The 27,279-nt window shown below is 40.3% G+C and overlaps 1 protein-coding gene across 4 annotated transcripts in view; it reads right to left on the minus strand.

Annotated features, from left to right (window-relative positions):
• LOC1275552 (trissin receptor) overlaps positions 1-12,976 on the minus strand; it is a 44,490-nt gene extending 31,514 nt beyond the window's left edge. For 2 of the 4 annotated variants that reach the window (XR_009766068.1, XM_061657497.1), the window contains exon 1: positions 12,184-12,976. The gene's annotated coding sequence lies outside the window, so the exon portion shown is untranslated. The remainder of the gene's footprint in view (positions 1-12,183) is intronic. The other 2 variants (XM_061657500.1, XM_061657499.1) reach the window with 1 other exon arrangement.
• Positions 12,977-27,279: the final 14,303 nt, after the last annotated feature.

The following is a 27,279-nucleotide window of genomic DNA, read 5'->3' on the forward strand; positions in this document are numbered from 1 at the left end:
CGGAAACGAAAGCCAAGCCGTAAATGTATCGTGTAAATATGTTTTATGGCCCAGTTTTTCTTTTTAGAAAGACATACACACCTTCCCCGGATGATGAGATGAGCTGAGGCGATGAGGTGTCCGTCCAAACACTGCTACAGACTGTTCATTCGGAAACGCATAAATCATGAACGAGACGGAGCGAACAGTGAGTCATATTGGAGCATCTCCACCGCTGTACAAGTTGTATTTGCACAGTGAAACCAAAATGCCGTAAATCAATCGATAAAATGCTTCGAAAATGCTTTAAATAGTGAGTACATTGTAAAATAAATAAAGGAACGCGTTTTTGCTTACCAAAATGGGTGTTACATAAAATAAACCGCGTAAATTACAGACTGTGAAGTACACCATTGCCTACCAGGCACGAAGTCGGCCTCCCTGCGGTGCTTCATTTAAGCGGCAATTTGTCCCGCTCAAAGGAATGATTTCAAAGGAACTGGCACAATATCGTAATGGAAAATTCTTCAAACGACTGGCAAGAGTTGACGCGAACGGTTGTTGTGAACGTACCAATTCCACGTATGATGATTGTTCGCGCTCTCTAGTCAGTCCGTCCTGCCTAAAGTGCACTTCACATACTCGATCTGCGTGCTCGGGAAGCACGAGTTCCATTACCCATCTTGCGCGGAAGGACAAAACCGCAAACCAAAGGCACCACCACGGGCAAGCTCGAGGGAAATCTGAAGATTATCTTTTGCGGCAAAACGTAACATTGCTACCGCGAATCCTCATTACAGCAAATGGTGAAACAAATGGTAATGTGTTGTGTGGTGGCGCTAAAATGGAACACAATCACTTAGGATGCTGTTCTGTCAGAAAGGCGAGGGGGGGGGGGGGGATATTTTCTTTGCATAAAATTATGAATTTTGAAACACAAAACTGAAAGCTTGCATGCGTGGCTTTGGATGCAGATAAGAAGTCACATGTTTTCGTTTGTTTTGTGTTCGTGGATAAGTTGTGCATTCATGTTGTGTTAAACAAAGGATTACGAAGGTTGCCTGACAAAGGACTGACGTTAAAATATGTTGGTTGATAGTCTCAGATTATCAGAAACGAAAGAGTAAGGAACGAAACCAAATTATATACAAAAGCTCTAAGTGCTGTTTAATGTCGTGATGGTGTTGTACAGGTAAATGTAGATGAACCAGACTTAACATTGCTTGCGTTGTAACACCAAAAGCATAGTGAGGTTTCTTGCCTCCTGAACCAGAAGATAGGCTTGTCTATCTTGCATGTTATTCGAGAAAACGATTCATGCTATACCAAAACATTGGAGACTATCGCCTGTAAAGGTACTCAGATCGTACTCAGCCGTCGACGAGAACAAAGACAAGAAGAACAGCTACCCAGAAAACCTTGGTCATGTAATCTTTAAACGGAGGCAAAAACGTATAATATTATGCGATGTATGCGCCCTATCAATGTTACAATAAGCAAGTGAGCCGTTGAATAATAAAGTAAACAGATTGTAGTCAAAAAAGGAAAGTGAATGCCATTGTTGTGAGATTGTTCTTCGGATAACAAGGTAATATGTTACTATCTTGTAACAAGAGGTAAATTAAATAAAAATATCTGTCGATTCCCGAGAAAGCTACGTATAATCTCCTATTTTACTAAACTTAATTGGAATCTCACCGCACCATTTAAAAATTTACGGTTGAGCCAGTACAAGACTCAGCATAGCAACCACCTGAAACAATAATTTGTTAATAATAGGTTATATTTAGGAACAACTTTTTTACAATCAATTTATTCCAATGTTTTATTTCTATGGCTGATATTCAGCTAAATTGGTCAATAAACAACAACGAAATATTGACTGGAATGCAGGACACGCGTATAAAAGCCGTTCAATTCATTCCGGATCATGTTCTGTTACTCAATGTTAGTCATTGCTCTTTTTCCTTTTCACCATGTTGTATTTTATCAGCATTCTAAAGCCGCTCAATTCACACTGGCTCGTTGAGTTGCTTTTAGATTGATGCGTCTTTAATGCTGTTTAATGCGTTGTTAACGTATCACGTATCGTACCGTGTTATAGGATATGATGAATTCTCAAATTATCATTGAAAAACCATAACAATTGTCTCACGATATTCGTTAGAGCTTAGAGGTAATTGTAATAAGTAGGTTTTCGGCTAGCTTTCCTTCGAAGACGCGATATTATGGTATCAACATGAGTTCATTTTCCACTAACTGGTACGTCTTTCAGTGATGTTGTGTATGGGTGTAATGTCAAAGCATGATGTAATGCCTAAAGGCAGATTAAAAAGCAACTCATTTACAGCATAAGGCTCACAGATGCTAAAAAGTTGTCGTCATTCGATCTAAACACATTTAAAACAGTTTTGAAACATTTCAAAATAACAGTTGGTGGCAGTGTGTGACATTTTATAGATGGCACAGGGTTTCCCACGTTTTATTGGTACGTTCTCGTATTTTTTTAGATCTGTCTGACTTATTTACTGTTACCCTTTCAATATTTGAATCGTTTGATGGGTAAAGCTCAATAAATCGTGATAACAAACCAATTAGCTATGGGAAGTAACGAAAGGATTTAGTTAAAGGATTTTTAATTAACACAATCAAGAATCAAGAGCTTTCAGATACCAAATATCAGAAACCACTATAACCCTTGTTAACCACTTTAACCTATTGTTAGTGTGATATGTTTAGTTATTGATTAAAAGTTTTTTTCAATTTCCATTCTTAATTTGCCAACTTGTGCCAAACAAAGTAGAGATATTTTGCCAAATTGTGCAAAATAAACGAGAAAAATGATTGTTAAAGATAACATTTGAAACGGGTCGAAAAAGCGAGAACTAAATGCTATGTGAGGGATTTTAAATTATCAATTAATCAGTGCAAAGCAATCAAGTTTTTGAAAGAATTACTTTACACTAATGTCTATTCATTATGAATATTCAATTCGGGAACAGATTCAAGAAAACATTGTCATCCTTAGCTTACGGGTTGAGTGAATGTTTAGCCCTTCTGTAGACTACAATTAAGCTTACTGCAATTAAGCTTCCGCAACTCTACAAATTACAGTACATGCGATCTAATGGGATGTAAACACATACCACATGCTTAACACACTCGTTTCTAGAATTCCGTATAACACTCGTAAATTAAATCACCCTAACTAAAGCACCCCAACTATTACATTAATTCAAACAGCACTTAAGTCAAGCTCTTTCGTATGCTAATTCAATCCAACGTAATGCACCGATGTGTACCCTAACACATTCTCGCCCACCCACCACACACGTACATGTACACCAAGTAATAAAAAAAACTCACCCACCCAATTCTTAAGCCACACGCAGTCTCCGATCTGACAGATCAATCACCTTCCCCACGAATGCCGGTAAATTATTGATAGGAGATTGAATTAATTCATGCTAATGGCTATCACTTGCCACCAGAGTGTCGGCTCTCGTGTCATGCATCTTGAACCGAGCATCAATCTCGCGGCGATAGATTGGCGCTAGGCGCTGCGATGAGATAATTAGATTGCAACCAAAACATCCCCCAACGGGCTGCATCTCACCGTGACCGCCCAGCCTTCCTGTCTCACCTCCATCGCTCTAATCATTCATGGCAAACGAGACGAGGGATGTTAGCGGGCTTCTTGGAACAACGACCGGTTGGGAGGAGAGGCGTGGCCGATACAGTGTGTGGCACATCATTACGCCGAGCTGCAAAATTACACCCCACATCGAAGGATCGGCGCCCGCCCTCTCATCTCCTTTCATTCTGGAAAGGTTCTCGATGCTAATCGATGATCTTTACTGCCCTGTCTCCACCGCGTACGCTGCACTGCGGCGCTGATGCTGAGCTGCGATAGTAAGACGTTGTCATTTACTACACGCGAAGCTCGTCATCCGAGATTGTGAGACACGCGATTAGCTGGCAGTGCAGTTCCATCCGAATGATCAATGTGCTACGAATGAGCAGCTCCGATGTTCACGGATGGTTTCGAGTTAATTTACGTCAATCGTTGGTTTGTGGCAAGCGTGTGTTCTGTAAGCAGCTTACAGAGTGAAGCAGCGAGAGAGAGAGTGAGGCATTTGCAAGCCTTTCAAGGGAAGTTTGTTGCAGTAGTTTGCACATGCACCCGAGGGAAACAGTAGTAATCGAACATGCAGCCATAAATCAGACTCAGGCTGCAGTGCTGTCAACGTGCGGTTGATTGGATTTCAGCTTTCCATTGAATATCGACACAGTTCGGTGTTAATTGTTGGTGAAAAGCTTGCCCGGCGCTTAACGATGTTGATTTATTCAATAACGATCGCTTCCGGAAAACTCTGGCTCTCTTCGACGGCTACGACAGCTCGATGACGATGTATGATGAATTATTCATTTGCTCGCTGCCCGATGGTATGGCCTCGGGCCGGGTCGTTTTTTGCAGCAGTCCGGCCAGCCCCCGATGGTGCAATCTCATCTGCAATCAAACGATCGCACTGCAAATCGGAATCAATTGCACGCTCTAGTTGCGGGTCGGGCGCAATGCAAAACACTTTAATTAAAAGGGAATCGGGACCAAAACAAAGATGAATTGCAAAGTGATGCGGTCAATCGTGTCGGTCCCGTCCGTGCGATTGGAATTAATTGGGAGAAGAAAAACATTATAACGGCTCCACTGTTTGCTTGTTGAAGTTTGAGGTTGTCTTTTTTGAAGAATAGTTTTTGAAAATAAATTGGATGTATAACATTTTAAACAGTTAAATACAAAAAATCGGATTGTACTCTGTATCTCCAGTCTAGTTACATTATTCATTATGTTGTTCACTAAAATAATTACATTTTCCATTTTTAGTTAATTAATATAAATTTGTTCTTTTCTTATTAATTTAAAAAAAAAATCATTTACTTATATTGCTAAGTAATTTTCAGAAGTTAGCAATTTTAGATATTTTTACAATTTTATGACTTTTAGTTATTATCGAAGCATGTTGCATGATTTAATGTACTAATAAAAAATAATAAAAAGCTGCTCATTTATCAGGAAAAGCTTGTTAATAAACATCCCGAACCATGCGAAAGCTAAGCTAAACGAATAAATCACACATTTCTTCCTTGCAACTAACCGTAACACATCATCAACATCAACAGCTGTGAGTGTAACAGTTGCTAGTAATTCTCTGCCTAATATATTGTCAATAAAAGTGGAAATTGATTTGATTGTTCCTTTTCCTTCAACACCATGAGCTCTTACAGGCTGAGAGGAATAAAGGAAGGCATATGCCGAGAGGATAGTAGAAAACATAAGAAATTCAAATCCAGTTTTTCCCATTTTACCTTTAACTGCGCCTCTCTTGGGACCACCGCCACATTGCATAAAATAACCGTAAAAGCAATAATCATACCATATTTGTTCTGCTGACCTCGGCGGAAACTGTGCCTTTCATCCACATGCTAGAAGCATTATGGCTTGCACCTTCCTAGCGCCCAACGGGCTGTTTGTTAGCAATAGTACATTAATTTTCACGACATCGCAACCATCCCAACCACGGCTTTTTAGAAGCGCAACCGCTCGTAAGCCACGTTAGCGACCCCTTTGCATACATTACACCGCAACGCGCTTAGTTTTCCTTCGCCCTTTTTGAAGCTTGAAAAGGACAAAGTTTTCACCATCAAATCCCATCGTTGCAATGGAAAGTTTTTGTTTTTTTTTTGTACAGCACCGACACTATATATGCGTGATTCTGGTTCGTGTGGTGGTCAACCGGTTCGCGGCTGCAGGCTTAAATATTACGCCCGACGGTTGGTTGGCAAAAACCGAAAACTTTTCACCACCAAGCTCCTCCCGGGAGCGCAGATAGGGAAAATATTTATCGCTATAGCGTACCTGGCCCCATCCGAGGGTGAGCGCTGTGGCTGGGCTGTATTGTTGCTGTGGTGCGCATCCAAAAACCATCTGGCGAAAGGATGTCACATTCATTTTATGCCCTTTTTCGTCTAACGCTACGCGAAGAGTGTTTACGGTAGCTCGTAATATCCGTGATCGCGTGCAAAAAGAGGGTGTTTGTGTGCGTGGTGTGGAGCACTCGGTTTAGCGAGAATAGTTTCGGGAAAAGTGTGCAAAAGGTTTCGGGAAAATTTGCTGTGCTGCTGTGAGTGGCTAAAAGCCAAGATGGTTGAGATGCAAACCGATTAAGTAAGCAAATTGGTTTGCTTTAAGGACACGCTACACGGTTTGGTTCATGGGGAATGACGTAAAGAGCAAATAGATTAGATTTGGTGAAAGAGCACAATGCGGTGAACAAAGCGGAGAGAGTTTGTTTCAAAAAGGGCTTTGTATCACTATAAAGACAAGACTTTAATGTTTGTTATTTTTTAAATATTATTAAAGTTTAAGAACGGGTGTTGGTTGTTGGTTCGAATGAATACAACTTTTACGGTCAAACATACAAAGCAAACTCTTTATATTTATTTTCAATACGTTTTAAATCAGTCTGGCTATAAATTTAGAATCTACAAATTTAAGAAGGTTATGATAAACTCAAATCAAAACAACGCTAGCTCATTGTGTTCTGTTTTACTTCTCGTAATAAATAATAGAAACATGTTTAGTCAAGTAGCAGTAATGGAAATAAAAATCATTTGATCTTACTGCTGATTTAATCTGGAACTTCATTCCAATGTCAACATATTGTTATACATGTTTAACGAATTAATTTACGTCTCTAGTTGAACCAGCAATATATTTGCTCTATTTGGCTCTACTTCAGATTTAGAGCCACTTCAACTTGTTTGAACAAGGAAGTAGAGTATTAGAACTAGTATTGTAAATTAAGCGGGTTTTTTTATCGTTTTTGTCGTCGTCTCTAACAGCAGGAGAGCAAGTATATTGCTCTAATAAAACAATACTGTTTCGTATCGCAGGCAGTCGGACGAAGAAAACACTTAATGCAACTTTATACCAGGTTTATTAACATTGTACTACCACTGATGTCCCACTGTTGCTAGTCCGGGAACCTCAGTGACAGTAATTGATCAGACATCTAGATAGCAGGGAACTTTCGCTAAAGCACCAAATACGATACATAAAACCCAGTACCGGCTTTGACGAGACAACTTAAAAAGTATATGCCACGCAATGTCTGCCTCAATATAAACTTAAGTACACTTAAGAAGCGACTTACAGAGGTGAAGAATACCACGTGGTGATATACTGCAGAAAGAGATTTCAATGGACCGATACAAGAAGTTTGTTATTATTATAATTTAAATAATTTAAACTACGTCATAGACGAATTGTTTAGAAAATTAACTAATAACTATTAATATTCATCGAAACTTAACGTTTTCAAGGTTTTGTATAGCTGATGTTTATGAATTTGGCATTATATTGAATATTAACAAAGAATGGGCTACCAAAAATGCGAAATTTAACGCTCAAATACCATTCCGTCAATCAGGCGCAAACGAATCTTACAGCAGAAGAACTCATCGTCTGGATTAAACGCATTCCAAAAATTGTATTCCATGGAACTACATCCAAATAGTGTTTTTTTGTCGTGAAAATATTTCAGCCCAACGAATTAAAATGCTAATCCAACACAATCCTCTTCCACAAACAAATCATCCCCAGACATTGTGGTATGGATCTGAAATATTTACAATTATTCAAACTGTTGAAATTCCTACCATCCACGCTGCCCTGGGATGGAAACAACATTCAGCATTGGAATTTTCGCAAACATCGCAAACAACTCTCCACCACCGGCTGGAAAATCAATGCTTTCGAGTGCTTATCAGTTGGAATACATGTTTTGCTACCGATTTCCACTCTCCACAGCCAACCAGTGCTTCATTTCCCCTGCTGTCTTGTGAATGTTTTCTTTCTTAAGACAACATCATATTTGCTGTCCTCATCCTCCCACGACTCCCAGTAGCTGTCCATCCTGAGTTTCCGGCTATCTTCTTGTAGCCGCTGGATGCTTTCCCTGGTGAGCCAAACCAAACCAAAACAGCGTTCATAATATCTTCACCCCACTTTCTCCATCGGATTTATTATGAGCGCCAGAAGAAAAAAACACACTCATATACCCTTCTCCACACTTTTTCAACCGAATCTGACTAGTTTCAGTGGCTCCGAGAAAGAGAGAGAGTGAGAGAGAGGGGTTGATGTTTTTCCTTCCCGATAACAGGCATAAGGGATTTACACTGGATGAACGGAATTCAATACGGGATCCGTTATCGGATGGGATGCAGTGAAGCTGAAGAGCTGAACAATCGAAGCAACAGGAGCAAAAGACCCACACACACCCAAGCAGAAGCTGTTGATATTTATGGGTGAAAAGTTTCGGGTCCGAAGATTGGGAGGTTTGTTTTTGTTTATTGTAGCTAGCGCTAAGCAGCCTCCCTTCCCCCCCGATTCGGGCTTCAGGTTGATGTGATTTCTGAGCAAAAGTTTCAATCCGGCTTTCTACGCACACACGCATACTATCACAAATACAGTCATCCCTTAATTTTGTGAGTGTTATCGGAGGAGAAAATTTATAGCCTTTTCTAATTCTGGAGGTACCGAAACATGGAGTTTTGGGCTATTGATAAGCTGGTGCCAGCGCAGCATCAGGTGAAAGCAACGTATTGATCATTCCCATGACATTAAGAGGATTAATAGCACGATGGGTGTAAGTGAAGTGATACGTGAAAGACTCATGCGCTGTTAACAGATTTTCAAATACGATTAATGAAGAAAAGACTTACTCGGCAGTCTCTTAACTCTCAACAAAAAGGAGTATCCGAAAAAGTTGTTAGTGAAAATTACAAAAATAGATCAAAACTTTGCAAATGTACTTTTACGATTTTTTTACCAAACCTTTACGAACACTTAAACTGCGCTTTAGGTTCAGTTTAATGCCCTTTCCCGCTGAACAACCTACGCTGCATTTTGGTGTCACTATAATCACCATAAAAAATGTAATAAGCCACTGAATGGTTTAGAGCATAATGTGAAGTAAGTACGCAAAACATCCCAAAAAGCATCTAATCTTCATCGGACGCTGGACAGTTTTGCTTATTAAAACGAGCGCCCTAATTACACACCCTTTCGCTTTTGCACTGATCCGCATCTAGCACCGAACAATAAAAACAGAAGGAAATTATCTCGCCAACCCATCAATCTCACTCGTTGCGCTGGGCCCGAGCCGGCCGTGTTTGGCTTGCTTCGTTCGGGTAGCGCGCGACCAACAAACATCCTTCGCACATTCTTTTGCACCAAACTGTCAAGGGAGATTTATTTGAAGCTTAAGTGTTTTTTACTCCTCACCTTGCCTCACTCCCATCGAACCGGTTGCGTGTGGGCTGTAGTAGCTGCAATCGTTTGGCTTAAAAGTAACCTTTTCCTCGGCTCGTCTTTTCTCGCACCTCGAGGGCTCACACAGGAGACAGGAGGCTCGCTGCGCTAGGTAGGCTTTGGCACAGGTTTAGCCACTCTACTAACGTAACGTATGCTCACACGTGCTCGTACGCTCTGCGTAGGTTAGCTTGTTTGTTGTGCTTTTTTATTCGGTTGTGCAGATTATATTTATCTTGCGTTTTATTTACCCCGTGACTTGGGGACTCTGACTTTGGAGTCAATCAAATTAGGAGTATTTTGCAAAGAGAGGTGGCATCACGCCGCTCACAGCAGATGCTGTGCTGTGATATGATATGGAATGTGTTGAAAGGAAGCTTGGGCTGAGGCTGAGAAAATGTAATTAAACTTGCGGATAAGTCTTCTTTGCGTTTAACTTTGTAACTTTGTACCACACATCGATTTCGCAAACACCTGCGACTGGTTGGGAATGAGTTGCTGTTAAGATAAATTGCATTTAATTTTTAAATACTGCACAATTCCATGAACTCAATTCGGTTGTGTGTGTTTTAGCTTTTCTGGCAAAAAATGTGAAAAAATAGTGTTGTTTACCTCTTTTTTTAACATATTTTTGTTTAGGAATGTTCATGCCTAGCCAGGCCTCACATTAGAAGAAGATTATGCTTTTTGTAGAAGAAATATTGTGAGGAGGTTAGATGGAACTAAAAAAATAAAATAAATAAATAAATAAATAAATAAATAAATAAGTAAATAAATAAATAAAATAATAAGTAAATAAATAAATAAATAAATAAATAAATAAATAAATACATAAATTAATAAATAAATACAAAAATAAACAAATAAATAAATAAATAAATAAATAAATGAATAAGTAAATAAATAAATAAATAAATAAATAAATACAAAAATACATACATACATAGAATAACTAGAGGCTTCTTCTTCTCTTACTGCTTTACATTTGTGGTAGTTTTTTATCTTCGAATGAAAGTTTATTCATTTTTGTGTGCTTGGGATGAACATTTTCACCCACAAACATGTGTTATGTGCTCACTGTTGTAACATAGTCTTAAGAATTTGTTTACAAATTTCGATGAAACAATAACAACTCAGTAATTTCTCAAAAATTGAGATAATAATTTTCCAAGCCAAGTCGCTAGCAGCAAAGTATTTTGAACTAACAAAGTTGATTAATTTCAAGGGTTTGTCTCAAAAGCAAACTTTGAATTATTTCAATTAATCAAAGGATATAGTACATGAAATATTAAAATTTATTCCCAAATTTAATTTTTTTTTTTGAAAAATAGTTAAATGTTATGAATTGTCACTCTTATAAATAAAATAAACATAAAAATTAATATTACAATAAAACACTATTGCACTAACTATTGTAAACTAGTACAAAAATAAACCGAAAAGCTCGTAAAATATATATCATAAGAAGCGTTAAATGTGTGTAAATTAAAATGGTTTATCCATGGAACATAACCTGGCCTTTGTTATGTCATAAAGCATTTTAAAAAAGTCTAGCACTCACGGTGTTTATGTAATGCTTGCGTTAGGTTCTTCTTTATTAAAATAAATCGCCCTTAACGTGTTCCAAAGATTCACAAGCTTTACACAACAATATCTTTTCCTGGTAAAACTGACCATGGCGCTACGCAATCACTGACTTTTAATCCATGTCGCCTCACCCGACCATTAGTGCAGATATACTTCAAAGCGACGAATCAGTTTCAGCTACCCCATTCCACGTATACCCTGTAGAAGAGCTCCTCCTTTTTGACGTTTATATAACAGGAAACACAAATTAAAAATCTATAATCTCTTGCCAGAACGCACACTCCTCTATGATATTGAACGGCATTTGTTGTAACGGCGGCTTAAAAATCAACCCTGGTGCTTCCAGAACACCCAAGATTGAAGTTGAGTTCTGTCCACGTCATCAACGATCCCACTGAACCACAACAACCATGCTCTAAAAATATCAAAAAGGACATTCACATACACACACACACCCTGTGGAGAAAAACAACTCACAACCAGTTTTTGCTCCCCATCAATCGTGCGCTCGTTTACAGTAATCAATGAAACAAGGATGTATCTTTTACTAAAAGTAGCTGGGCGGCTTAGAAACGGCACTGATAAAGGCAGAGCGCCGAAAAAAAAAACAAGCAAAAACCCACCGAATTGACAACAAATCTGTCCCGGCCAGCAGGCTAGCTAGCAACGACCACGCGACATGCGGTACCCTCATCAAAGCCGCTTTGAAGCGGCATCCTTTTCAAACTGTCCACTTGCCAAAAATATATTCATTGGAAAGGGGGGAGGCTAAATTGAAGCGTAAGAAAACGGGCGCCCTTTGCCGCAAAATCCCGAAGCATCGATGACGACACGAGACCTAGCGACCAACGACACATAATGATGATGATGATGATGATGATGATCCATAAACGGAAGGCACGGAAGCGGCTCTGTAGTTGCAAAATTGCTGTCACCTTCAAAGCCCGCTTAATCCATCAATCCCAGTGGCTTAGTTTGTCGCCCCCCCCCCCCGGTTTGCTTTTCACTCGATGGCCCAATTGATTCGTTTCGTTCAACCGTTTCGGAATTGATTTCGCGAACGGGAGTGTGAGCTGCTGCTCCCCCCCTTGGATTAATCCGATCAATTGGGCACCGTCTTTCGGGGCAGCCAATTTAACGCACCGCGGGACCGCGAGTGACGATGACACCGAAACTGGCGCGAACGGTACCATCAATCTGTTGATTTATGAATTGCTGTTTCAAGGGCAGACGTGAGAACTTGCCTCGGTAGTGGTGGTGACGCTCCAAACGGGGAGAGTGAAGAGTTTTTTTTTGTTAACCCACAAAAAACTCAATCCTTATTGCAGCTGTGCCAATGCGTTGTGTCTGCTTTGTTTCATCTCGCTCGCCTTCTGGACGTCTTTCTTTCGCTTCTGTACCTTTTTTACCACTTTTCGCCAAACGCTCACTTTTTGTGCTCAATATTTCTTTACACAACCGCCTTCATTCACGATGACCACCCACTGAGGGGGGAGAAAGATAATGATTGGAACCATCATCACTTACATCTACACCGAGCACTGGACGCGCTAATGCGCCTTCCTCGTAACACTTTCGGCACTTTGCAATTGATTTAATGTAATTGGCACTCGTCGGCACGCTCAATTTTCCTGTTTTCCCCGCTTTACCGTAACACACACACCCTTACACCATAATTCAAAAAACACTCAAGCTGCCACTGTTGAACCGGTAAAATATTTTACACTTCCTCTACCAATCGCTCTGCACTGATCGGAAACTTATGAGCACACACACACACATTTACCACTCGGCTGCTGCACTTTTTGGTGCACTTGGCAGCGCGATTCACGCCAATCACGATTTCATCACGCAAATCACAACCCGGGTTTACATGGCACTCGCCGGGAAAGGGAAGCTTTTCCTTAACCTATCGAACGCGAGACCGACACGGTGTACCGCGTACCGACACAGTACCGAAACGCGCGCTCCGTACACCTTGACGCGATGTTTGCCCGTACGCGTTTGACGGCGGAATTGTTCGCGACAGTGCTCCGGCCCGGCGATGGAGGCGCCAGTTACAATCGTGACACAGGCATGAACTCTCGCCTGAAACCTGCTCCGCCGGTTGTCGTGCAGCGTGTTACGTTCGGATGTGTTGCGTGCGGGATGAATGTTGCGCATGAACAGTACAGTGCTGGCATTAGATGTTGGTTTGATGTGAGGATACAGTGTAATTTTCACAGAGACTCAATTGGACCTTTATATCACATACATATATGAAACACAAAATATAAGATAATTCATTGCTACCTACCTTTTACTCCAATGAAGATGGAAGAAGATAAAATATAGCTACGTTATACACAAAGATTGCAGATCATATTCAACGTATTCTCCATCCTCATTAGTTCAGCATAGAAGCTCATCGCAGAACACTTTTTATGCTGAGTCTGCCCAAAACATGTCACCCCGATGGAACTTCGGGTTTAGAGCCAAGCTACGGAAACTATTTAGCATTCTATGGAAAAAGACACACTATCAATCTGCGTGAAGTACATAACAAAATAATGTTTTGTTGATACTTACAACATTCGTTCGATTGCATAATTTTAAATGTTTTGTGAATTTATCTAGTAACATTTTAGTTTAGTTTGTTCATTTTTAAATTTTCTCTTTAAACATCACTATATCAGCATTTACATTTTAATGCACTAGGCAATGTACCTAATGCTTTGAGAGTTCATATATGTAATCTACGCGTCTTCGCTCTGTTGTGAACAGTTGATAATAAGATTTATCCAAACAAATTTTCATCTGTTTAGCTAATATTCGTTAAAAACATCTTATTAAAACATGTATTTATCCGTACAGTGACTCTCAGCAGTGAGCAGTGTTGTTTAACACAATGAAAATGATGTTTGCATTTGTCGTTGATACTTTTAACTATTTTTTAATTGATTTTGTTTTGTTTTTCTTCAGAAGAACCAGCCAAAAGCCAGCCTTTCCTATACCAAGTAACCTTTGTTGGTCTAGGTATGGCTTTATACGCAAATAAGCTTGTTTTTTATGACTACTGAATCTACCCTCAGCAGGATAGTAAGTGAATCTCAGTTCATATGAGAGTTGAACCCATGCCAGCCATGTTTTTTAGGCATACTACTTGAAGACTGTACCACAAGACCATTCATGTGTCATTTTTTTACTGAAAAATTCAAACCACAAAGCAACTATTATTTTCTACCAAAGAAACATATTTTCCTATTGTGTTTGTTTCTAACGGCTTTGGCAGACAACAATTACAAATGACAATGTATCTGTAATCTGCGCTCGTATCAGTTCATTGTGTAACAAAAGCTTCCGTTGTGCGACAAAATTCATCCGAAAGGTGCAGATGTTTCTTGTGTTCATGCAACGCGTGTTTACTCAATTTGATATTGATGAGGGAGAAAATTGGTATAAAAAAGGATTTCGGTTGATTATTTAGATAATTTTTAATTTTCTATACCACAATTGATACATTTCCAAGAACTCACCAAAGCTGATCCAGTCCCTTGCAACATAGTAGTTTAAAAGGTTATTATTTTTATATATATATTTTTTTCAAACCTTTCAACCACAACAAAAGTAACTCATTTCGTTCGAAAACATCTGGGTTTTTTCCCCAGCCAGAAAAGATTACAATTCTCATTCGAGACGGAACCGGCCTGGGAAGGTGTCCAAGAAACGACTGTGTTTAATTATCTCCGACACCTTTGGCACCGTGGCAGATGGCGATGGAAACGTGCCCCAAAAGGCCAACGACCATTGAAACCGGCACCCCCGGGAAGAAGATGTACCGATAGTGACAAGTGTGTGGCGAGGAAAGGGGTGGCAGCATCATTACAATCTCACGCCATTGGACTTGCAAAGCTATTCTAATGCTCGGTGCAACGACGCCCTTACTGTCGCGCTCGTGGCATTAGTTCATTCGACTATCGTTGAAGACCCGGTACGTTGTTTGTGGTTGTGCGCAAAGTGTAGCCCCGAAACATGGCCTCACAACTCACGACCACGATCTTTTGTGGAAGATTTTTCATGAATGAGTACGAGCGCTGCTAGTGCTGCTACTACAGTAACGTTTTGCATGGGCTGAGTTGGCCGTACTATAATGGTGTGTGGTCATGGTCATCTTCTAACGCCCTGCCAACGCGAACACCGGTCTGGCTATAGTTAGAACAGCTGTACGCGTCAAACCGGTCTCAGCAAAGTGCTCTTTGGGATTCTAAGAAAATCGAACGAAAATATATTGATTGAATGAATGAATGAAGGAAGACAAAATCAGTAAGAGGTTTACATCATTGTACAGGCAGTATTAAAGTGCAGCAAAAAAGACCATCCAACAAACGACTACAATCTGTCTGTATCAAAATGTCAAAGCTAATTTTATGTTGATGGATAATTGATTGTGTGCTAACAAATATTTCAAATGCTTTGCATTACCGCATGATGAATGCTTTCGATATTGTCATTCAGTGTAATGCAATGAATGCTCTCTCTCTCTATCTCTCTCTTCTGATTATTATGTCACAGGTACGAAAACCGTCATTCATAATTTGTTATGATTTGTGCTTCGCTGATAAGGCTTGATGTTTCATTTATGGGGTGGGACTAACTGGCATCAGGATTTACCTCTACAATGGCTCGTGCATCAAATATGAGCCGTAATGGGAGGGCATTTGTCGGGGAGAGCCGGCTAGCATTTTGTGGATTTTGTGCTTTTGTGAGTTAAAAGTGGGGAAAAAAGATACAAAAATGAGCTTTTCCAACCATATGGAAAAGGAAGGTTTTGTTAGAAAAAAAGGTCTCTGATAGACTGGTGTTTGAATTGGAGCAAATAATCGTTAAGTGTATTGCAGCTTATCCTCACAAAACCATATACGCTGAACAGTTGCTTCAGATAATTTCACCTACTTAAGCACCTTTCATTGTTGGTCACACAATAAAACAGACGCATGGAAGTTCATTCCAACAATAAAAGGTTATCGGTATATTTATCCACATTCTACACCCATTACACACACACACACACACGCATCGTGTGACGAGGGTTCACCTACCGAGACGCACTCCAGAACGGTTGTTTATGAGGAAATTAAGGATCCTATCGGCCCATCTTGGTACATACCATCGCTTCTCCATTTGCATAAACACCACTGCAAACGATAACGTACCACGCCATGTTGTTGATACCCGACCGTAAGCAAACTACCCGCAGAAGGACACGGAGCATGGGCACATATAGTGGCACAATTATTGATTATTATTTTCATATGTCCCTTTGGCAAGGTTTTCGACTTGAATGTCAACGCCATTGCCGTGCTTAAACCTCTCGCGCCAAGCACCTTCCCGCACCGTGTGTCAATAGTGCTGCCGGTTCGCTAATAGAGTCAAATCCCAGTGCAACAGGAGGAAATCATCTTCGGGTGTGTGTACGATTGTGTTTACTGCTTATGACGATGGAAAATATTACACCAAACTTCGGTGAGAGCCATATTTCTCAGCTGCCAGAATGGCAGAAGGTATTGATTTTATGTAAACGATCATCAAGCTGCTCGTCCCTGGGAGGAAATTAAATGCAAATAAAGTGCTCGGCATCATTGCTTGACGTAATGGCGGTAAGCTTACGGTGGTTGTTAAAGTTGAACTTCCGTTGCTTAAGTTTTTCTAAGCTTCTCCTTCTTTGCCATTCTTGTCATTGGTGAGCATAAGAAATAGTGTTCGGAACAGCTGTGTGGAATATCATACCTTAAGCACTAACACTGCCGTAACACTCAACAGCTTTGATGGAGACAGTGTACAGAACTCGAATAGCTTAATTGTAGTAGTAGTAGTAAACTTTCGCTATTCTTGTTTTAGCTGTTGCTGTTGTTTGGTTGCTATAAACCTATCGTTCCGCTTATTATGTTAGTAACATCTTTCGTCTTGATGCTGCAAGAAAATATCGGTTGTTTTCACAGTGACATTATGATTAATTATGACTGACTGAATAATTAAATTACGACTAATGTCATAATAATCAATTTTTTTTTTAGATTTAAGAGTTCCCAGAACAGTTCATGAGTAAGTAACTAAGTAATTAAAGTTTCGGAAGTTACTAAGTATTTATAGTTTCGGAAGAATTCAAAGAAAAGAAATCAAAGTTTGAAGCCATAAGCAAACATTTGACATCGATTAACAAGGAAATAATTTACTCATTTCATTTATCACCCGATACCGTGTGATATGGCAGGAATTTAAGGAAACGTTCACTATTAAGCTCAGAGTTTAAGTCGATAGAGTTTATATTCGTTGTTTTATGTTTTACTTCTTATATTATATTGATGTAATTTTTTGAATTATTTAGTATTGTATTTATATATTTATTTGTTTATTTATTTGTTTATTTATTTTTTATTTGTTTATTGATTTATTTATTTATATATTTATTTATATATTTATTTATTTCTACGTAGGCGTGATGTACAGATAGGTGAACGCACTTTTGAAGTCGTCCCAGAATTCACCTATCTTGGGTCAAAGGTCAGCAACGACAACAGTATGGAAGTTGAGTTGCGCGCAAGGATGCTGGCTGCCAACCGGTCATTCTACAGCCTGAAAAAGCAGTTCACCTCAAAGAACCTGTCGCGACGGACGAAGCTGGGACTATATAGTACCTATATAGTACCAGTACTCACATACGCCTCTGAGACATGGACACTGTCCAAATCTGACGAAGCCCTCTTAGCCGCGTTCGAGAGGAAGATGCTCAGAAGGATACTTGGCCCCGTATGTGTGGAAGGACAATGGAGGAGCCGCTATAATGACGAGCTATACGAGATGTACGGCGACCTCACTGTCGTACAGCGTATTAAGCTCGCCAGGCTCCGGTGGGCTGGCCATGTTGTACGCATGGAAACGGACGACCCAGCCCGTAAAGTCTTTTTAGGCCGTCCACAAGGACAGAGGAGGCGTGGTAGGCCCAAATTGAGGTGGCAAGATGGCGTGGAGGCGTCCGCCATTAACGCCGGGATAACGGACTGGCAGACGAAGGCGCGAGACCGTGAGCGGTTTCGGACACTCCTGAGGCAGGCCAAGACCGCAAAGCGGTTGTAGCGCCGGATAAGTAAGTAAGTAAGTATTTATATATTTATTTATTCATTTATCTATTTATTTATTCATTAATTTATCGATTTATTTGTTTATTTATTGATTTATTTATTTATTCATTTATTTTATGTTATATTATTTTGTTTATGATATTATTTTATGTAAATTTTTGTCATAACTGCTTGCTAGTATTATGTTCATCTTTGAGGCTTGTGAGGTCCATGGTTTGCAGCTTGGTCTAAAGTTTGTTCAAATTTATGAAAAGCAGATTTATGCCATTTTGACAAACGAACCGGCTGAGAACATGACAGATGTGTCCGGAATCGCACCGTCCTTTTTTTTAATGAATTTCAACGAATCATTTATGCTACAACAACCACTAGAGTGATTGATCCACCGTAACTAAAGCAATACCTTTACATTGTTTGCCTGCCTAAATCTTTTCCGAGTACAAAACACTTCAAGCTGCTATTTTCCAAATCTACCACCACTTCATTCTTCCTGCCGACAATGACGAGCCCTCCCGAATCAATCACCGTTCCTGTAACCCTTTTATGGAATGTTTTCACACAAACACCACTCCGGGATGCGTTCATTTTATTACACTTTTTAATCAAACTCGATTCCGGGGGCATCAAATATCTCGCCAAAATCCCAGAAAGGTGAGCAAATGGATAGCGACCGGAAATCGGTCGTGAAACAGATTTCCAAATCTAAAAATAATCCACCATCCACCCCGCACGATGAAACGATGGGAAAGCCTTCAAATTTTCCATCCTAAAACCGTCGGGTGAACCATATTACAATATGGACAGTTTTTCTTTCAGTTTTTTCTTTCTACACGCCGCGGTTTTAACTGGTCGAAAAAAATGTGAGCGACCTGCCGGGAAAGGATCCTTAACCTTGAACATACCCGACCGTGTAAAAGTCGGGAAGCACCGGTAAACACAGAGAGGGGTTTGCAAAAATTATCATATAAATTGTTGTACCGCCGGTACGTACGCCCGCACTCGCTGTTTTATGTGTGCGTGTGTGTGTTTTTTTTCGGGTAGGGCATGTACCACTTGATGGTCCTGTCAAAAAAGCATCGTTCGTATCCATTTTTATTCAACCTATACTTTGGTGGGTTTTTTCTTCCTCTCCTTCTATGCAATAATGCCATTCGAGGCCCGCTTCTATCCCAGCGGGTTGAAGACACTTCTCCAGGCGGCCCTGGTTACAGCGATTTCGTGGAATATAAATCCAGTACCGCGGCAAAAATCAAAATAAAAGAAAGTGCTTGATGAAATTATGAACTCCCACAACTATTTGATCGTTGCCATGAAGCGTTCTCCTCCGTGCTGCAAAGTATCAGCCCCAACGACAGGCACTTGGGTTGAGCAATCGCGAACTTGACATTCATATGACGCTCGCGTAAGGTGCAGCAGCCGGCTTGATGATGCTGTACGCTCGGTGAAACAGTGAAACTTTATCTCTTTGCAGGGGTGGAAAAGCAGTTTTATGAAACCTTATCGATTCCAGGAGGCATCGTAACAGTGCCACGTGGCGGTACTTCTTCACGATTCCAATATGCACATTCAAAGTGAAGCGAAACGCTACTCCATTGTACCATTATTGAAAACTGAACTTGCATGTGAAGTATTTGATCTTGGCCTGATATAGTCGCCTCTTGCGCTGGCCCTGTGCCTTCGTGGATGAAATTGGGTAAACGGTGTGCAATGCTAGGATGGTGTGCAAAATAAGAAGAAACAGAACTCCAACAACTAACACGAACAATCGAGCATCATCCGGCACGATGTAAGTAGATTGCTGTACGGGCAAAAGTTGAACCCATTTGCATTGATATGATCGGTAAAATGCACTCCCTTCGTGTGCATGCGTTTTGCGGATTGCATAGCACAAGGCGCACAAAAAAGAAAGCTCCGTAAAGTTGCCTTGTAACACAGGCTCTGTAGTCGAGAGCATTACAACACTAAGGGATGGTTGTAATTTGGCTTCTGGAAATAAATTCACCCTCGTAACGTAGCTGTACATGCTGCAAACGGATGCGGATCGTGAATGAAATTACAAGGCGTCGGCGATGTTGCGGGGAGAAAAAATAATGGCTCGTGCAACGCAAGATCATGTTACGGGAAGAGCTACATGATGCATAGAATAAAACACCTGTCTTGGGGTGCGATGTTCTAGACTGAGAAACTTAGTAAGGGCTGCAGATTCTAGATAGAAAACTTAATAAACAGTATCGTAGTATCGATTTCCTTTAACATGGTAAAATATATATTTTTTTAAATAATTTAATTAAATATTCAACAATGTCAAAATAAACTACATAAAAAAAGATAACTTATGCCATTCATTTCGTAGCGTTTGAAAGGGATTTTTTCGAATTAAAACTACTATTGCAAAGTTTAAAATATATTCCTTCGTCAATAACTACTTTTTTCATCTTAATAACATAAAAAGGTTCTGTAGTTAAACTGAATCGTACTGTTGTACTGGTGAACCAGATCCAGATTTTTTTTGACCATAACAGACAGTAATCCGGAAGAGCTACGTCTGGGCTTTACAATGGATGGGATCGAAATTTTCATTTATGTGTTTCTTAGTACTTTTTAACAGTTCGTCGTTCTTTCAGCTAGTGAAGGAGTATCTAATCTTATAGATTTCCAGGCCTCATTGCTCTGAACATAACGTTGTTGAGGGTCATTTTGACTTAAGCTTTAGCTAAAGGATAAATGTTTAAATTTCGTTTTGATAAGAATATATTAAATGAATATTTGTATACAATAAAATTCTGAACTTTTTATTTTAAACATCTAAATATCCTCGACACGTCGCGTCGTATCTTTGAGGGTCGTAGTTTGACTACGATTGGCTTTTGGCGGGACACATCCTGTTTGTCAATAATGAAACAGATATCTTTGCTAAATCACATTATTTGTAGTATAATTTTCCATGGTTGGAGCTTTCAAAAACAATGTTGTATTATATGCACTATAAAACATCATAGAAAGCTCAAACATGAGTCTTTGAGACTAGGGTCCATGAAACTGAAAATTTAATATCATGAAAAAACATGAAAATTTGAGACTTGGAGCCTGATTAAACTAACGTGTAATATAGCTATAGAATGTTAAGGTATAATTTTCAGTATTCATTTCAACATTTTTCCGACTAAAATATATTGTTTCGTTAATTATTTGCTAGCATTTTTCATTATTTAATTTAATTTATTTCGTAGTAAATATAACATGAGGGCATACAGTGTAGTTTGTTTAGAAAAACAGTATATGATTTTACTACAATTCTATTTTTGGTCGCATTGAGTTGTCGCTTATGAAGTAATACCATTAATAAAAACATTGCTTTTTGAGGAGAATAAAAGAAAACAATAACAAGAAATTGGAAGTAGTTTTTTCCCATCAAACGAAACCAACCGTTCCTGATCCTAGCACTGTACAGTTTTTTTTCCTAAAAAAAAAATAAAAAAAAAACATAAAAGGATACAAACCGTTGCTTCAGCGTATGACTTATGCTAGCACAGCTCTGCCCCAAAATAGTCGGCCCCTGCCAACACACGGAAGGTGATTTATAGAACGATTTCTTTCTTACCTTCGTTCCACCACGCGCACACTTTTCACCTAGCAAACGCGGAAAATCCTCCCAACCAGTGCGTGGATGCGGTTTTGCGGGTACCAGCGCTACGCTGTTGTTCGTCTATGTCACCCTGAATAATGGTCTCATCGATCAAGCAACGCTACCGCCGATAGCCGATGGGGATCTCGGTCGGAAGGATGCGCCGGGTAACCGATTAAGCGAGACACGGCGGTGGGCCAGCATGCTCGGGTAGGCCGTTTCACTACGCACCAGCGCGATCTGGTCCGCTGGTAATAAATGATGAGTTCATTGGGGCGAAAAATTAAGATCGCCTTCGCTGGTGTACGGTGCGGTTAGCGTTCGTGTTGGTCGTGTTGGCCTGAGGATGGTACGGTGTCTAGACGTTCGTTTAACCTTTTCGGGTTCGGATTAGCGCAGTGTTGATGTTTGCCCTTGCGGTTAACAAGGTTGGGGCACAATGCCTGGGAATGTGAAGACAGAGATGTTTCGTACGATTACATCATAATCCTTGTCAGTTTTAATCGTGGTTTTAAATTTTACTGATTGTTGAAACTTCAATTTGTTTTTATAGTGCAATCCTTGAGAGGAAAGTATTATTAATTTCAATTCAATCGCTCTCGATCGTAAACACTTTGGAGGACTAATTTTAAACATTTTTAGAACTGTTTTAGAACTTTAGTATAACAGAAATAACATAAATTGCATACTTTTAGGCGGTGTCAATAAATAGAGAACCTTACAAAAATTTGTCTTTTTCCTCGCTAATTGCTCAGAAAACTCAATCAACACACTGCACAAAAGCCAAACCTTTAAAAAAGCCCATTTAAGCTGAAACAACAAGCACCTAATTGGCACGCTAGCTGCGTAGTTTATTGTATCCTTTCCTGCCATTGCGAAAAAGTTATAAAGCGATGAGTCAAGCGCGAAAATTGAGTACCAAACTTCAACACAACACGCAACACAGTACCCCGGGTTGCGCTTCAATACGCGCGTACCGTTCAGTTGAAGTTACCTTGCGTTATAATTTATCAAATTTGGCTTCGCCCTTTCGCCTCAACCCATAGACCACCCCTTCCTTGCGGTATTGATGAATAGCGAGTGTATCTTTTTCATTTATTCCGTTTATTCTGTTCCCCGTTGTTCCGTCCGTGGGTGGCAAAAAATCTTGCTGAAAGAAAATCTCCGCTTCCACGGTAAAGATATTTTTGCACCGCGTCAAACCGATTCCAACGCGGGCAGGAAGTTTGATCAAAGTTGGAAGATGTTATTTTCTCCCCGTCCCGGCCAATTCAGCTATTTTAGCGTTTATTTTCCTTTCGCGCGTAAACGGGCGATGGGAGGAAGAGCAAAAGCTAACAAAAAGCAGACACTTGTGGAAAGTAGGTACGAAAAGAGTTTGGTGCGCACCCTCCTCGAGCAAAGCAGGCGAAGAGATCCGACCCAAAAGCTAACAATTCGTGGCAGAGCGTGTTGGTTCTCAAAGCTAAAAATAATCAAACTTCTGCTCGATTTAGCTTGAGTGAGGTGGATGAATCGGTGGCACTTGATTGTGTCTCTGGAATTCCCGGTTAATGTAGCACGTACTGCGTGTGAGTGGTTCAGCAAACCGCCATGGCTGCGGTGTCTCGGGCCTTGAACCGTCGCCACAGAAGATGAGGTGAATGAAGTTGTGAGTGTCACCTTTGCCGGTGTTTAATTTTGTCAAACTGTTTTCCTCCCGCCTGGTGTTGAGTAAGTATGACAGTTTTGAAAGCTATTTTCTATTCGTATTATCATTTGGTTGAGTTTTTACTTCCCTATGCATGATTGATACGTTCTTAACCAGGTAGCCTGAAGTTAAATGTATGCTTTTATCACAGTACGACGAAGAAAGGAAAGAAAAATTAATCTATGAATACACTTTTGGAGTCCATTTAGGAAAATAACGAGAGAGACTCCAACTGTTCCTTTTTTCACTTCACGACGTTTACGTAAACGTTGTAATCCGCTTTAGCTTGAACACCGCCTAACAGTATGCAAACCGCATTACATACAGAGAAAAAGTGTATAACTCATACCACACAGTCAATCTAATCCACGGTGCGGTGATCCCCAACAGCTGACAAATGAAATTAATTTGCCTCAAGTCGATCATAATCATCATCATCATTCTGCAGCTAGGGCGTAATATGAGACTATGCATCATTAAACATGGTAATAGGTTTGCAAAACGTTTGGCTGATAGTTAGGATGCAAACAGACAGCAACAGCAAGGGAATTCTCGTGGGCTGTGGTGGGCTGGTTAAAGGTTTAATTAAAATTTAACAACAAAAACTCGAATACCAAGCTACCTTTGCCTGTTCCTATATGTCCCATAGCTAAACATATGTTTTAATTAATTAGTTTAACTAACTGCGAGTAGCGTTCCCTTACAACGATCGGCTTTGTTCGGTGCCAAGTTTATCAATATGTTAATTAGAGAGAATCTTTACGGGTTATTACACTTTCATGACAAATCGCAGTCAACTGAACCGGAGTGGTTTTGGTGAGTGGTTTACTAATGCAAAAGGACGGCATTTCTGCAATCAAATCAAGCGTATCCACATCAAACGAACTGCCCACAACATGTTTTGGAATAGTTTTTAGAGAGCAAAACTGCCTTTCATGTTTGATTCCGAAGACGGAGAAATAGATTCGAGCTATCAAATCTCGCACTGGAACCCTTTCTTCCTTTCCTCTACCCTTTAAAGCAACATTCAACACATGTGGCAAAGGTCGGGCATTATTATGCGAGGTTGGCATGCTGTGGCTTCCGGCAGGAATGCCGGCTACTGAATAATAATCTCGATCCATCCTGCGTGTCTTCAGTTCCATAGACACTTGACACGAAATCGATCGGCGAGTCGGGTCGGTTTGTTGACCCAAAATTCTACTTTCAACCCAGAGGAGAGCTTACGTTTTGATTGGAGGTCCGTTCTTGAATGTTTGCTTTCCATAAGGAAGCCTTTCCTTTCCATCTGGAGCTTGATATCCTCTTGTGATCTTTTCAAAACAGCTATGATGTCAGCGAGATTACAGACAAAGAAAGTGCACTGTTCTTGGTTTTGTCGGTGACGCCGTTTCCTGTCAGCACAGTGACAGGCGCAGGGACACCGAAAGGCGGCTTCTTAAATACATCAAACTAACATTATGGGGCTGGCAAAGGATAGAGACAGAGGAAAAAAAAAACACAACCCCGTTCTGAATCTGAGTCCAAAAGCATAAAACACATGACAGGGCTGGCACAGGAAGTGTTCCAACGAAATGGCACCGCGACGCATACTGACATCTGAGCACGTGCTCGTAGCGAAGGCACGATGGTGCGATGTAAGAAAGTCCCAAAGAACTAAGGATAAAGCGAAGGATTGTATAACAGCATGGAAGCGAAGGAGAGAAAAAAGGAGAGAGCGAGCGAAGGGTAAAAACTCTGCTCACGCACCGAGTTGCATCGTGTTACGGAATCGGTTCCTGGAATACCTCCAAGTGAAGTAAGGATCCGTCCGCTTCTCTTGCCTCTTGTTTCCTTCCTACCAAACTCAAGCGCACACAAGTTGAAAAACACAACAGAGTCTGGCACTTAATCGACGATTATGGAAACTATGAAGCCGGCCAGGGGCACTAAAGCGAGGGAAACGCAAACAACCTAGGCATGGCAGTGGTCCGGATGCTTAATCTGCATATTTGTGCTGTTGCATTCAACTTTTCGAATTGGTGCTGTAAAAACTAGGACCAAAGGGCTGTGTAGTTGAAGCCGGGAGGGGCTGGATCCGAGTTGTAAGCAACAAGAAAACACTTTTACAAAAACACGACATGCTGCACGGCGCTGGGCTGGGCAGGTGGGGCAGCAGGCTAAAAAAATGTAAAGCACTGTCTGTAATGAAGAACAAGTGAACTCTGGAAGGTGTTTCAGAAGGGCAAAAACATGCCTCACAATGAAGCTAGCTAGTGAGCTCATCCTTCACGCTGAACAACAAATCACTGCAGCGACGTGAAGCGTTGGTAGAAAAAGAAAAACAGCCCGACTATTGCAAACGGAAGGTTTGTTTTGTCTGGAAAGTAGTTAATTTAGTGCACAAAAACACTACTGAGGGAATGGTTTTGCATACGCTCTTTTGGAAGCGCTTTGTCAGATATGTTTCTAGTTGTTCAGGTCCTTGTTCAGGGAGTTTGCCGACAGTTTTTGCCCCACTCCCGTGTTGGCATCGATTTGCTGCTTAATCGTTCGTGGTGTTTATCCGACACCAAGGATAATAAAGATGTCTTCCTTTTTTTAAATAAAAAGATCGGATGTCTGCCAGTGCATCTCATCGTAAGTTTTTTTTCGTATTGCATTTAAAGGCTTCAATCGCTTAAATCGCCTGAGAAAGGAAACATTATCCAATGAGGAAAGCGTGTCTTTAAGGTCTCGTCTGTGTCACACGGGACAATGTGACAGAAAAAGCTCACAAAAATGAAACAATGGCAGAGGCGGGATGGTAGGAAGCAATGTTCATCCATACCATATACAATTGATAATTCCAGTCTATTTACTGCTCAATTCAGGCTTAAGTTGGCGTAGTCTTCAGCCATTTCATATTATTGAAGTCAATTCAACGACTTGTCCACTCAGCTATAGATCTCTTATTGGTATGGTAAGTTATCGGAGTAATATCCGGATTGATTGATAATTAATAATAACACTTAGGAAATGTTCAAACATCATTTGGATTCATGGCGAGAATGATATTAGGTCGTACGATTGAACGACTGTACTCTGGAACTGACCAGATGAAATACAGTTTAAAATATATAGTTGTAAAAGGTCCTTAATCAAGGAATGGATTCCATTAAGTAACATTCCTGCAAATTAATGGAGAGCTACATCAGATGACATTGAGCTCAGCTTTCATCAGTTACAAAACCACTTATTTACAATACGAATTGTAAGAATATTAAGGTGAATTGGTCTTCATCGAATGTTTCCAAAGAGTATCTATTTCCTTAATGGGAGCCGTAAAGTACCCGTCCCTGATAGAAATGAAAACGACTTCCAAATTATTTGAGTGACACAAACATCGACCTGTACGCAACTTTAAGCGCTGTCTGAGGGCCTCGAGGTGGCGACCCTTGACCCTTGAAAATACAACCTATTTCCCCATCTCACAAGCCATTTTTCATCTGCATACCAATTCGGTTGAGAATCGCTAAATCAACCTTTCCATTGGACAATTCAGCTGACCCTACATTAGTCTCTCCGCTGAGGGCCCTATATTCATGCTAATCCTCCTGTTGTGTAACTGCTGTTGTGACTTAAAATAAAAGTGACCCACAAATATCTTCAAAAGTAAGTGTAGACAAGTCCGAAGAAGATTTAGGTGCATTGCTTTGGTTTTGTATATATTTTTTTACACAGCATCTCCAATAGTTTCAAACTTTGCCATCAATCCCAACATTATTGCTAACTGAGACACCTCGATATCATGAATCAAGACTCATATCATTCCCAAGATTGATTGGCACTGTGTGTTTCGCGCAACTGTGCTGAAGAAGAACCCAAAGTTTTCAGCTTGTCATCGTGAGCAGTCCAACGTGCTATAACAATCGTTCAACGCCTCGAG

Source organism: Anopheles gambiae, chromosome 3 (genome assembly GCF_943734735.2).
Source record: "Anopheles gambiae chromosome 3, idAnoGambNW_F1_1, whole genome shotgun sequence".
Taxonomy (NCBI): domain Eukaryota; kingdom Metazoa; phylum Arthropoda; class Insecta; order Diptera; family Culicidae; genus Anopheles; species Anopheles gambiae.